This window comes from Psammomys obesus, unplaced genomic scaffold, assembly GCF_907164565.1.
Source record: "Psammomys obesus unplaced genomic scaffold, mPsaObe1.curated_primary_1811, whole genome shotgun sequence".
NCBI lineage: Eukaryota > Metazoa > Chordata > Mammalia > Rodentia > Muridae > Psammomys > Psammomys obesus.
The window spans coordinates 2659942-2673907 of NW_026596089.1; the positions used below are offsets into that span (position 1 = coordinate 2659942).

Below are 13966 nucleotides of genomic sequence, written 5' to 3' on the forward strand. Positions count from 1 at the left end.
GGTAATGGGTAGAGGCAGGAAAAATTTGGAGAATCAAGCTAGAAAAACTCTATAGATTGTTGTTAATGGGGTAAGGCTAATTCTGACCGAGAAGATGAGCATTAGGCAGAGCCTAAATAATCTTAGGAATGATTGTCATAGGCCACATAATAACATGTTGGTCAACAGCAGACTGCATATATAAGGATGGTCTCATAAGTTTTCAGTGGAGCTTGGAAGTGAGTATCAGCTAATGATGGCATAGCTTCCATAAGGTTGTAACGTAGCACACTGGTTATATGTTGGTGGTAATGCTGATCTAAGCAAACCCATTGCCACAACTGTATGAAAGCATAGCACATCCAAAATGTATAACACAAAGTACTTCCTAATGGTAGCATGTTACTCTGTTGCCGATTTATGTGTTTACAGCATACTTTTTAGCATTATTTCAGAGTATCTTCCTATTTACTCAAAATTACTGTTTTGTAAAGCAGCTGTGTTGTGCTGGCAATGGCTTCATACGTCTCATGTTCACTAGCTCTCTGACCACTACAGTCTGGCCAGGTCCCAGGCCCCAGCTCACCTAGAAGCCATTAAGTGACTGACTGTCCCATGGATAAGTTTAGACGTGTATAAGTGCTTTCTGTGCTATTGGCGCAACAAAACTACATATCCACACACTCCTGGAAATGTATCTTCATTCTAAAGGGGCATGTGACTGGCTGCCTATCCTTCAGTAGTTGTGCTCAAAATGCAGAAACACAGATAACAGAATGCCATTCTGCTGAGGGTTCAGAGGGAAATGAGAAACAGGTATTCGAGACTGTAGTTTGTGTGCAGGTGCACAGAGGTTGGCAGGGCACGTCTGCATGCTAGGACAAGGCGGCAGGCTTTCAGAGCAGCAGCCTAAAATGTCTGGCAGAAAGAATATCTAAGCAGTGGAGGACTCAAGGTTTCGCACCTCTGTTTTGGCCCCGTACAGTAAGGAAGGAAAACAGAAATGATTTAAATGTGGAATCCATAATTAAAAGGGAAGCAGAAAGGGAGGATTTGGAAACCTCTTAGCCTGGCCATGAAAAGAAGAGAAGAGCATGTTTGGGAGAGACTACAGAGGGTGTGGCCCAGCAACTGTTTGCTCAAGAGATTAGTGAATACAAAGAAGACAGCTTCTAATCCTCCAGTCAGCAAATGACCCTGAAGGTATTTCGGAGAATTTCCAGGCTAGCTAAGGCATTGAGTGAACTATTTCCAGAGCTGTGCCCACAGGATTTCAGCATTCACTGCCCTGTACCTCTGGACTCTGATTTCTGAATTCTGGCACAGTAGTCCCAGCCAGGGTTCAAGGTGAGTGTGTGTGTGTGTGTGTGTGTGTGTGTGTGTGTGTGTGTGTGTGTGTTTTGGGGAGGGAGCATTTGACTCCACCCTCTGCTCTGGGAGGCACAAGCTATAAACTTTGGCAGTATCCACCTGGTCTCAGCTCTGTGGGTGTGAGCAGTGTTAAGCGCACTGGTGCCATAGTGGTCTACCTAGACTTCAAGTGATGTCATTGACAGCTTGGGGATCTAGGCAGCAACCTGCCAGAAATACATAATTACTGCAGAGTTCAGCCTAAGGCAATACTTAGTGGAGTTGTAGGAGCAGGGTAGCCCCGGAGTTCACAGGATTGTAGGAATATATATGTGCTACTTTTCTTGTTGCTAAGAGAAAAACAAGATAAAGGCTACTTAAAGGATAAAAGGTCTATTTAGGCTGATAGTTTCAAGGCATAGCCATACCAGAGTGGCATGTTGGGGGTTGGTCTGGGGCTAGGTATCCAAATGCTAAATACTGGCCCCCATGATCTGGTTACAGCCCACATTCTCATGTACACCAAGTGATGTTGTGTAAAATTTGCTCACCAATATTCTCTGACTGGTTAAATAAAGTTGCTGACAGCCTATAGCTGGGCAGAAGAGAAGCAGGCAGAGCTTAGGTCCCTGGGCTTGGTGTCTCAGAGGAGAGAAAAGCAGGGGAGGAAGCAGGAGAGAAGGAAGTTGCCATGGGGCAGTATGGACCTTGAGCCTGTGGCCATGAGAGCTGGCCTGATGGATCAGAAGCAGCCAAGGCAGGAACAATTATGGCATATAACTTGGGTTGTGTTACATAGCTGGAAAATAGCTTAGAGCTTGATAGCTGCCCAGTGATGGTGTTTTAAACTTTTTATAAATCTGAAATGTCTCTGTCTTATTATTTGGAAACTAACTAGGGTACAGAAGCCCTCTAGAGGCTAATAGCCACTCCACAACAGGGGCTCCAGCTGTGATAACAGGGACATAATACAACTGGTTACATTTCACCTACAGTAAGGATTCAGAGAGAGATGGATTCTGGTCTTAAACTCACTTTCCCCTTTTCTTTTTTATTCAGTCAAGGACCCTTAGTCTGTGGGATTCTGCCACATACATTCAAAGTGGAACCATCCTCCTCAGTTAAAAACCCTCAGACACACCCAGAAGTTTGTCTCCTAGGTCATTCTAAATCCAGTCAAATGGACAATGAAGATTACCCATTGCAGGCCATAAGCACAAATCTCTGGTCTAGGAAGACTGCAGGTGAGAAGTTCCAAACCATGAGAGTTTCTGAGTAGACTGAGCACAGCAAAGCCAGATGAGTAGGGCTTCCTTGAACCTTGTGGGCCTATCCACTCCTGCAGTCCAGAGTGTGAGGCATGACATCAAAAGAGCTTATCCCAGGGTCTTAAAACTTAATGTTATTTCCTCTCTTGTATTTTGGACTTACTAAGAAACAGCTAGCCCTTCTTTCCTGTTAAGATGAGAGTCTTTATCCTAAGCCTGTATGGTTCTTGAATTTAGAAGCAAATGACATTTAATTCACAGGTTCACAGCTCAGGTTCATTTGCCTGGTGAGTGAATTATGACACTCCCAACTCTGGATTTTTGAATTAGGTCTGGAATGAGCTAAGACCAGTGCTGTTGATTTGGATTTATAGAATGATTTAATAGAATGGATTTATTTTGTAAAAGAAAATATGAATGTAGGCCTAATAAGGCAGAATGATGCTATGGTAAGAATATGTCCACCAAAGTTCATCCTTTGAAAACTTAGTCTCCAGTGAGACTATGTCAAGAAGATTTCTGAGAGAGGGTTAGAGTGTGAGAGCTCTACCCTCCCTCATGTATGTAATTGTGGCCTCTTACCATTGGGTGTTCTGTCATAGCATGACACCACAATAAGACACAGGCACCATAGCTGTGTACTTCCCAATTTCCAGAAATATATATATATATATATATATATATATATATATATATATATATATATATATATATATATATATATATATATTTATAATTGGGCTGGCAAGATGGCTCAAAAGGATGACAGCTTGCCACCAAGGCTGAAGACTTAAGATTGGACCCTGGAACCCAAGTAGTGGAAGGAGGGAATCTACCTCTATAAGCTGTGCTCTAACTTTGATAATAATAGTTTAGGCTACTTGCTCTTACTCTCCTTTTTAAAAATTATGACCTTCTAAGACAGGCATAGTGGCATATGCCCAGCACTCAAGGAGGCAGAGTCAGGCAGATCTCTGTGAGCTTGAGGCCAGCCTTATCTACAAAGTGAGTCCAGGTCAGCCAAGGCTACACAGAAAAACCTGTCTTGAAGAAATAAAAATACTAAATAAATAAAAATTTTGCCCTTCTATGGTATCATCTATCTAGCACTTACCTTTTGTATTAGTCCAGTTTTAATTACTATAATGAGAACCTGTAACTAGATCCTTTATGAGGAAAGAAGGTCATGGGTCTGGGCCAGTCATTGTGGATGATATTCACAGTGGCAGGTGTGTGTGAGAGAGAAAGAGAAACAAAGAGAGAGATGCTTCACTTCTTCCTAGGGTCATTCTACTAACAGCTGCTCCACATTAGGCTCCATTTCTTTCTTAAAGTACAATTCTTCTTGACATCACCACATGAGAGACTAAGCTTCCAACACATGACCCTTTGGAAACACACCCAAACTATGTCCAAACTATAGCAACTTCTCCAAACTCTGGTTTTCACTGCCCAACTATGATCAATAAAATATGCACATAGTACCTCCCACTCTAAATTCACCACAGCACAGATACATATATCACTGTATCAATCTTTATTTTTTTAATTTTTATTATTTATTACAATGTATTCACTTTGTATCCCACTGTGGACCTCTCCCTTCTCTCCCCCCAATCCCTCTCTCTCTCTCTCTCTCTCTCTCCTTCTCCCCCTATGCTTCTCCCCTAGTCCACTGATAGGGGAGGTCCTCCTCTCCTTCTATATGACCCTAGCCTATCAGGTCTCATCAGGACGGGCTGCATTGTCTTCCGATGTAGCCTGGTAAGGCTGCACACCATCCCCGCCCCAGGGGAAGGTGATCAGAGAGACTGCCAGTGAGCTCATGCCAGAGACAGCTTCTGCTCCCCTTACTAAGGAACCCAGTTGGAGTCTGAATCTATGGACTACATCTGTGCAGAGGTTCTAGGTCCTCTTCTTGGCAGGGACCCCAGAGCCCAGTTGTTGGGGTTTTGTTGTTGTTGTTGTTGTTTGCTTTGTTTTGGGGGCTCTTTTTCTGTTTTGTTTTGTGCCTCTGTTCATCTCCTTTTGGAGTTCCTGTCGCCTCCAGGTCTTTCTATCTTCCCCCCCCCCTTTTTTTTTTTTTTTTTTTTTTTTTTTTTCATAAAATTCCATGCACTCTGCCCAAAGTTTGGCTATGAGTCTCAGCCTCTGCTTTGATAACCTTGGTTAGTAGAGCCTTTCAGAGGCTGTCCAAGGTAGATTTCTGTCCTGTTCCCTGTCTTCTCCTGCTTCCCATGTCTATCGCATTTTCCCTTCTGAATGAGGACTGAGCATCTTCCCTAGGGTCTTCCTTATTGTTAAGCTTCTTTAGGAGTATAGATTTTAGTATGTTTATCCTATATTATGTCTAATAATCATTTATGAGTGAGTATATACCAGGTATGTCTTTCTGCTTCCAGGATACCTCACTCAGGATGATCTTTTCTAGATACCACCATTTGCCTGCAAATTTCATGATTTCCTTGTTTTTTTTTTGCTGAGTAGTATTCCATTTGGTAAATGTACCACAATTTCTGTATCCATTCCTCAACTGAGGGACATTTGGGTTGTTTCCAGCTTCTAGCTATTACAAATAAAGTTGCTACGAACAAGGTTGAGCAAATGTCCTTATTGTATACTTGACCATATCTTAGATATATGCTTAGAAGTGATACAGCTGGATTTGAGGTAGCACTATTCCTAATTGTCTGAGAACGTGCCAGATTGATTTCCAAAGTCGTTGTACAAGTTTACATTCCCACCAGCAATGGAGGAAGGGTCCCCTTTCTCTACATCCTCTCCAGCATGTGTTGTCACTTGAGTTTTTGATCTTAGCCATTCTGATGGGTGTAAGGTGAAATCTCAGGGTTGTTTTGATTTGCATCTCCCTGATAACTAAGGACGTTGAACATTTCTTTATTTCTCTGCCATTCGATATTCCTCTATTGAGAATTCTCTGTTTAGCTCTGAACCCCATTTTTTAAATTGGGTTACTTGGTTTGATGGTGTTTAACTTCTTAAGTTCTTTATATGTTCTGGATATTAACCTTCTGTCAGATATAGGGTTGGTGAAGATCCTTTCCCAGTCTGTAGGCTGTAATTTTGTTCTGATGACAGTGTCCTTCGCTTTTCAGAAGGTTTTCAGTTTCATGAGGTCCCATTTATTAACTGTTGGTCTTAGAGCCTGTGCTGGTGGTATTCTCTTCAGGAAGTTGTCTCCTGTGCCAATGAGTTCAAGGCTCTTCACCACTTTTTCTTCTAACAGATTTAGTGTGTCTGGTTTTATGTTGAGATCTTTGATCCACTTGGACTTTAGTTTTGTGCAGGATGATAAATATGGATCTATTTGTGTTTTTCTACATGTAGATATGCAGTTAGACTGGCACCATTTGTTGAAGATGCTCTTTTTTTCCATTGCATGATTTTGGATTCTTTGTCAAAAATCAAATATCCACAGCTGTGTGGGTTTATTTCTGGGTCTTCTATTCAATTCCATTGATCCTCTACCCTGTTTCTTTGCCAGTACCATGCAATTTTTATTATTATTGCTCTATAGTACAGCTTGATATCAGGGATGGAGATAACTCCAGAAGATTGTTTTAGCAGTTCTGGGGTTTTTGTTTTTCCATATAAAATTGAGAATTTTTCTTTCAAGTTCTGTAGAAAGTAGTGTTGGTGTTTTGATGGGAATTGCATTCAATCTGTAGATTGCTTTTGGCAGGACGGCCATTTTCACTGTGTTAATCCTACTGATCCATGAGCACGGGAGATCTTTCCATCTTCTGATTTCTTCTTCAGAGACTTGAAGGTTTTTTTCAGACATGTCTTTCACATACTTGGTTGGAGTCACACCAAGGAACTTTATGTTATTTGTGGCTATTGTAAAGGGTGTTGTTTCCCTAATTTCTTTCTCAGCCCTTTTGTCTTTTGTATACAGGAGGGCTACTGAATTTTTTGAGTTAATTTTGTATCCAACCACTTTGCAGAAGGCATTTTTTAGCTAAAAGAGTTCTCTGATAGAATTTTTGGGGTCGCTTATGTATACTATAATATCATCTGCAAATAGTGATACTTTGACTTCTTCTTTTCCAGTTTTTATCCCCTTTATCTTCTTTAGTTGTCTTATTGCTCTAGCTAGGACTTCAAGTACTATGTTGAGGAGATATGGAAAGAGTAGACAGCCTTGTCTTGTCCCTGATTTCAGTGGGATTGATTTAAGTTTCTCTCCATTTAGTTTGATACTAGCTATAGGTATGCTGTATATTGTTTTTACTATGTTTAGGTAAGTGTCTTGTATCCCTGATCTCTCCAAAACTTTAAACATGAATGGATGTTGGATTTTGTCAAATGCTTTTTTGGCATCTAAGGAGGTGTGGTTTTATCTTTTTTTTTTTTTTTTTTTTTTGGTGGATCACATTGATGGATTTCCGTATATTGAACCACCCTGCATGCCTGGGATGAAGTCTACTTGGTAATGGTGCATGATATCTTTTATGTATTGTGAATATATTATTGAGTATTTTGAGTCAATGTTTGTAAGAGAGACAGGTCTGAAATTCTTTTTTATTGGGTCTTTGTGTGGTTTAGGTATCAAGGTTACTGTGGCCTCATAGAATGAGTTTGGTAAAGTTCCTTCTGTTTCTATTTTGTGGCATAGTTTAAAGAGTATTGGCATCAGCTCTTCTTTGAAGGTCTGGTAGAATTCTGCGTTGAAACCATCTGGCCCTGGGCTTGCTTTTTTTTATTTTTATTTTTTATTTTTTGGCAGGGAGAATTTTGATGGCTGCTTCTATTTCCTTGGAGGATATAGGACTGTTTAACCTACTTACCTGATCTTGGTTTAACTTTGGTAAATGGAATCTAACAAGGAAATTGTCCATTTCATTTAGATTTTCAAATTTTTGGTGGATAGGCTTTTGAAGTAACACCTAATAATTCTTTGAATTTTCTCTGTGTCTGTTGTATGTCCCTCTTTTCATTTCTGAGTTTGCTGATTTGAATAGTTTCTTTCTGCTTTTTAGTTAGTTTGACTATCTTGATTTTTCCCAAAGAACCAGCTCTGGTTTCATTGATTCTTTGAACTGTTTTATTTGCTTGTTTCTAATTTATTGATTTCAGCCCTGAGTTTGATTATTTCCAGCTGTCTACTCCTCTTGGGTGCATCTGCTTCTTTTTTTCTAAGGCTTTCAGGTGTGCCATTAAGTTGTTTGTATGAAATGTCTCAAACTTCTTTCTGAAGGCACTTAGTGCTATGAACTTTCCTCTTAGGACTGCTTTCATTGTGTCCCATAAGTTTGGGTAAGTTGTGCCTTCATTTTCATTGAATTTTAGGAAGTCTCTAATTTTTTTTTTATTTCTTCCCTGATCCAGCTGTCATTGAGTAGAGAGTTGTTTAGTTTTCATGTGTGTAAGCTTTTTGTTATTTCTGTTGTTGTTGAGGTCTAGTTTTAGTCCATGGTAGTCTGACAGGATACAAGGGATTAGTTCAACCTTCTTGTATCTGTTGAGGCTTGCTTTGTGTCCAACTAGTTTTGGAGAAGGTTCCATGGGGTGCTGAGGAGAAAGTAATGCTCTTTTTTTTTGAGTTTGGGTGAAAAGTTCTGTAGACATCTATTAGGTCCATTTGATTTAGGACCTCTGTTACATTATTTCCTTACTTAGCTCATGTCTTGATGATCTGTCCCTTGGTGAGAGTGGAGTGTTGAAATCTCCCACTATTAAGGTGTTGGGATTGATGTGTGGTTTGAGCTTTAATAATGTTTCATTTACAAATGCAGGTGCTCTTGTGTTTGGGGCATAGATGTTCAAGGTTGTGCTGTCCTCCTGGTGGATTTTTCCTTTGATGAGAATGAAGTGTCCCTCCTCATCTTTTTTGATTAGTTTTGGTTGAAAGACTATTTTATTAGATATTAGGATAGATACCCCAGCTTGTTTTCTGGGTCCATTTGCTTGAAAAACATTTTACCAGCCCTTTACTCTGAGGTAGTGTTTATCTTTGTTGCAGTTTCTTGGATGCAGCAGAATGTTGAATCCTGTTTCCACAACCATTCTGTTAGTCTGTGTCTTTTTGTTGAATCCATTGATGTTAATAGATAATAGTGACCAATGAATGTTAGTTCCTTTTATTGTGGAGTTAGTGGTAATAGTGTGTTTGTGTGCTGTGTGCTTGTCTTCTTTTGATTTTGTTGTTGTTACAAAGTTATCTCTTGTATTCTCTTGGTGATGATTATCTTTGTGGTTCTTGATCTTTTCTCCTTGTTATCCAGCTCCAGTGTTTTCTCTGTTTGTGTTTTCTTTATTGAATCTAATTCTGTTTCCATGTCTTCCATTTCTTTCATCTTTTTGAATGTGGATTCCTGTCTTTCCATGATGGCCTCTATTTTTTTGTTGTTGTTCATTTCCTCTTATGTACCTCTATATGTTCCTCCATATTTTTGTTCATATCTTCTTTATGTGCCTTGAATATAATTACAGATTTAAGATCATTTTCCTGTGTTTCAGCTGCAATAGAATAATAAAATATCCATTGATTTTTATAGATTCTGGTGAAGCTATGATGTCCTGGGTTGCCTGTATTCTTACACTGGCCTCTAGCCATCTGATGGTCTGTAGCCTTCGCTGTTTGTTCCTGGAGTCTGTACTGCAGACTGGGTCTGTTTGTCTCTGGAGTCTGGAGTATTCTTCAGGAAGATGGGAGAGGTCTACAGGTTTGAGAGTTGGTATATCAGATGCAGCTAAGGCAGAAAGGTCACAGATGCATGTGGACAAGCACAGGAGTATGTCTGCCTGGAAGAGTGGAGTGTGAGGAAGGAGCAAAAGTGCTGGTTGTAGTGCAGACATGGTTCTAAGTTCCAGCAGGTACAGTGGGCTACCCAGAAGCCCTGAATGGTGCAGTGGCCCACAGGCCTGTCTTGGCATTGTGCTCCAAGATCTGGATTGCACCATCTTGGCTCCAGGAATTGTTCCCAGGAATTGTTTGCCTGGACTCCACTGAGAGATCCACAGAACAGGGGCTTCAGTGTTGATAAGGCTGCCCCAGTGATCCCTATGTTGCCTACAGTGGGAAGGGCATGTGTGGGAGGGCTCCAATGTCTTGCAGCTAGCATAGAGGGACCCCGGATCTGGGGCTCTGTACACACTCTCTCAAAGACCCATTCACTCACAGGGGTGTGTGGGAGGCACTTGGGAACTCACTTGCAGGCATATGCGGTAAGCTCAGAAGGCCCACAGTTTTCTGCTCTCAGATTTGGGTCCCCTGTTTGGCCTTTAGAGTAAGGAGGCCCTGTACCTGGAGGTATACACTCCCCACTGCTGCCGCAGCTGCCCCACCATTGCCCGAATGTGCAGCCAAAAGTGCAGGGGATCAATAGTTCACCACTCTCAGGTACCTGGAAAAGTCCATGAGGGGCCTGGATCCCATCTGTCCCAGCTCACGGGTTGTCTCCTTTAGCCCAGGAAGCCTCAAAGTCGATGCTCTGGTTTCAGCCACCCATCCACTCACCAGTTTTGGAGTTTCGGATCCTCTGCCCTTCAGAGATGGTGCTCACTAGTTGCCACCATCATGGAGTCCTCTCTTATCAGTCTTTCTCATCCTAGAGTCTTACGAGAAATCCTAGCACACACAGGAAAGTCTCTAACGCTTGAGGGCTGTGATGGTACATGAAGTTAAAACCCTCATGGAGGCTCAAGAGGAGTCACTTTTCAACATAAGTCATTATACATGGCCCTTCCCTAGCTCAAGAGCACAGTCAATCATTACATCTATATTTAACACAGGAAAGCAAGGTCTAAAGGAGTGAATGAAAGAGACCAGCTTTGTCCCTGGGCCTTTATAACTGAAATCTGAGAGAGATGAGAAATTTTGAGGAACTAGAAGCATTTAAGATGAGCTAGACAGCAGACGAAGAAATGGACATACGAGCAAAGACATAGACATAAGAACAACAAGGATGTGTTCTGGAAGTACATAGTTCCCTTGGCCAAGGCACAGGAACAAGTTATAGTGTTAAAGAGAAATTACAGTTGGAATCTAAGGCTTGTTCCAGAGCAAGGACAGTAGTGAGCGCCAAGCAAGGCATTTGAGTGAGGTCATTGGCACCATACTGAATCCTCTGCACTCATCTGCCAGGCTCATCTGTGTGAGCTAGGCTCATCCTGCCAGGCTCATCCTGCCAGGCTCATCTGTGTGAGCTAGCAGATGTAATACCCTGGGAACCTGTTGCTTCTGGCCACTTTAAATTAGACTGGCAAAAATTCCTTTTGAGAAATAGCAATTTTGAAAACTTTGCAAGAAATTCATGCTTACTGTAAGACATTGAGAAATGGAGGAAAAGGTATGAAGCAAGCAAAATCATTCTGAATCCCAATATTCTAACCATTGATAATGTTGACATTTCCACCTCCACTTTGTTTCTGCTTCTACCTTAGTTTTCTAACCTAACACAAGTTGAATACTCCCCTATGGCAGAAGAGTTCCTTTGAAAACAGTATTATATCAGGACCACATGGCCTATTTGCCCATTTTTCTGATGTCAAGCAGGTCAAATTGCTCCTATTTATTTTGTGTTAAATAAATTTGGTGGCTAAGGTGACACACACCTTTAGTCCCAGCAATTGGGAGGCAGAGGTGCATGGATCTTTGAGTTCAAGGTCAGCCAAGGCTTTATAGTAAGACCCTGCCTCCAAAAAAAATAAAAAATAAAAAAGTTCCTTGTTGATGGACAAGAGCCTCCTCCCAAACCTTGTTTGCATTGGACATTCTTCTAAGCACTATGGGGACAAAAACTCATTTAATCTTTACAACAATAAAAGAATGTCAATACAGAGTCATATCTCTAGTTTACAGATAAGCAAGTTACAAGAAAGATTAGGCAACTTCCACAAAAGAGCAACTCTGTAAACACCAAACCAAACAAGAAACAACTAATAAAAAGCAGTAGCGCTTTCCTCAAAACTTAGTGCCTTTAGTAAATATCAAGGTTACATTAGGAAATTATTTCAGAAAAAAAAGAATACTGCTCTTTTTGCTTGTCCACAAAGACTGATGTTCAGATGGAAATGAGTTTATGACTTAACAGGTAGTGACTAACAGCTGTTTTCTTGAGCTTGGTGAAAGAAGAGTAAATGTCCTGGGGAGATGCAGTGTCAGATTAGTTCCCCCTGTACCTCCACTCAGGGACCAAAATCACCATGCAAATGTGGCAGCAGGACACAAACTGGAGTCACTGCATGCAGCTGCTCAGTAGCATCATGCAGCCCCAATGCTGTGGGCTCTGTTTCTGATTCCTGAGGCAACCAGTTGTTGGTTAGCAAGCTTCTTACCTTCTTACCTTCTTCTTCCTCCCTCCCCAACTGAATTTTTCAGCAAACACAGTGAGGGAACATGGTAACAGTTGGTTCTTTGGCAGAAGAAAAGCCTTTTTATTTTGGAGTAAAACTAACCCCAAGTTCTCATTTTATTTCTGTATCCTTTGCCTTACAATGTCTTTACTGTTGGCTCTTCATAAAACACTGAGTGGCTAGCAAGGATTCCTCTAGGACAGAGGGAACTCAATTCTTATGAGAATAAATCCTGTTTCCAACCATACAATCAAGACCTTAGGGTGGTATGCTAACATCCTTAGACTTGTGTGTCTCTATGCTGGATAGTTATGCTGAGAACATGGAGCAAGCCTATTGAGACAATAATGAGTGAAACAGTATTTTCATGCTTCCAGGAGGCTTATCAAACCCTTTCCAGAAGAGAGCTGGGGGAAAAAAATGTGAGGACACAAAACAACAGGATGCATTTGGAAAGCTGGGACAGTATTGGCGAAAGACGTTGAGTCATGTTCTGTATGTGGTTAGTCATTGGAGGTGACAGTTTAAAATTCCCCAGTGGAGAAGCCAGCCCATAGCCATGGCACACAGGCAGGTGAAGTAGATACCCGAAGGCCCTCCTGCAGCCATACCATGTGATGCACCTCAGTGGAGAACACCCAGAGGCCTGTCTTCTGGGTGGCCACCTGTGGCGGGAGATGCTATGAAGTGCAAGTATGTGATGGACAGACGAGAGAAACAGAATCGGAAAAGTTTGAGCATCATGAAGAGAGGTGGAACTAGAGACCTGAGGAATATGAGTAGCCTGCCTTGCCACCTGAGGCCATGGTGAAATCCCAGCCTGTGCTGCCACTGAGGGCCATGTATAGGATGATGGCCATGCAGTAACAGGGGCCTGGGTCGATGTTCATGTTATCACTAAAGACTATGCAGGTGTCCCTGGTCTGAGCTGCCGCTGGGGCCATGCTGATTTCCAAGGGCTGTGCAGCGCTGCCCCTGCCCCTCACTAGCTGTGGCATGCTGTAGAGCTGACCCACATGGCTGCAGCACTCCTGCGGCAGAGCAGGCCTTGCCCCTCCCTTGAGCAGCATTGTAGAGCACTTGGTGTGGGGGAGCCAGCACAAAGGAGAGCCTAGGAGAGCTGGCCGGCCACTCATCTGCCATGAGGTGGCATGGGTGTGGGGGAGATGTCCTCCTCCGAGACCCTCACCACCTACAGCAGGCAGGAGAGCTGGTCCTAGGATTGTGAGAGTGGGAGAGCTGGTCCCATCCCTCACCAGCAGCATGTGGGGGAACAGAGGCCTGTGCCTCAGCTAAGTGGCATAGTAGAGCTGGCCTTGATGGCAAAGGCACAGGTGAGTCAGTTCTGAGGGCATGAGAGCAAGAGAGCTGGCCTGCTCCTTGCCAGCTGAAGCATTGGATGAGCTAGCCTGGGTAGTGCTGGAGAGCTCACCTGGAGATGTGTGTGGAAGAGCTGGCAGGCTGACCGACTCAGCTGCCAACCCAAGCCGAGAGCCAGGACTTGGAGTTGGTTCATCCTAACATCTCTGTCATCTATGAACTACAGGAAAGCCTGAAAGGAGGTCCTGCAGATCCAAAGCTGCAGCATCTTCATGATGCAGGGCGACAACAGACGGAGAGAAGAGAGAGGATCCAGGGTTGATAGTGTAGAGAAGCCAGAGGCCTCAGAGCAGGCCAATGACTCACTGTAAAGAACATTTAAAGGCTATATTGTGTGACACACTACAGCTTCCACGACAAGACGTTTCTTATGTTTTGTTTTAGTTTTGCTTGTTTGTTTTAGTCTTCTTTTGTGGTGGAGGTTGCAAGGGTGGAGGGTAGATATGAAGGGATGGAGAGAGGAGATGAATGGGATTAGAGTACATGATGTGAAGCTCACAAAGAAAAAATTCCCAAATGAACCACAAGTGGTAAGTTCCTGCGGTGGCAAGAAGCATCTGAAATGGTCCCTGTTGTCTATCTGTCTGTATCTATCTACCTACCTGTCTGTCTGACTGTCTGTCTATCTATCTATCTATCTATCTATCTATCTATCTATCTATCTATCT

At 42.4% G+C, this 13966-nt stretch overlaps 1 protein-coding gene across 1 annotated transcript in view; it reads left to right on the forward strand.

The window, feature by feature from the left end:
• The window catches only part of Zc2hc1b (zinc finger C2HC-type containing 1B), a 62306-nt gene that overhangs the window by 48041 nt on the left and 299 nt on the right, over positions 1-13966 (forward strand). The window lies entirely within an intron of this gene.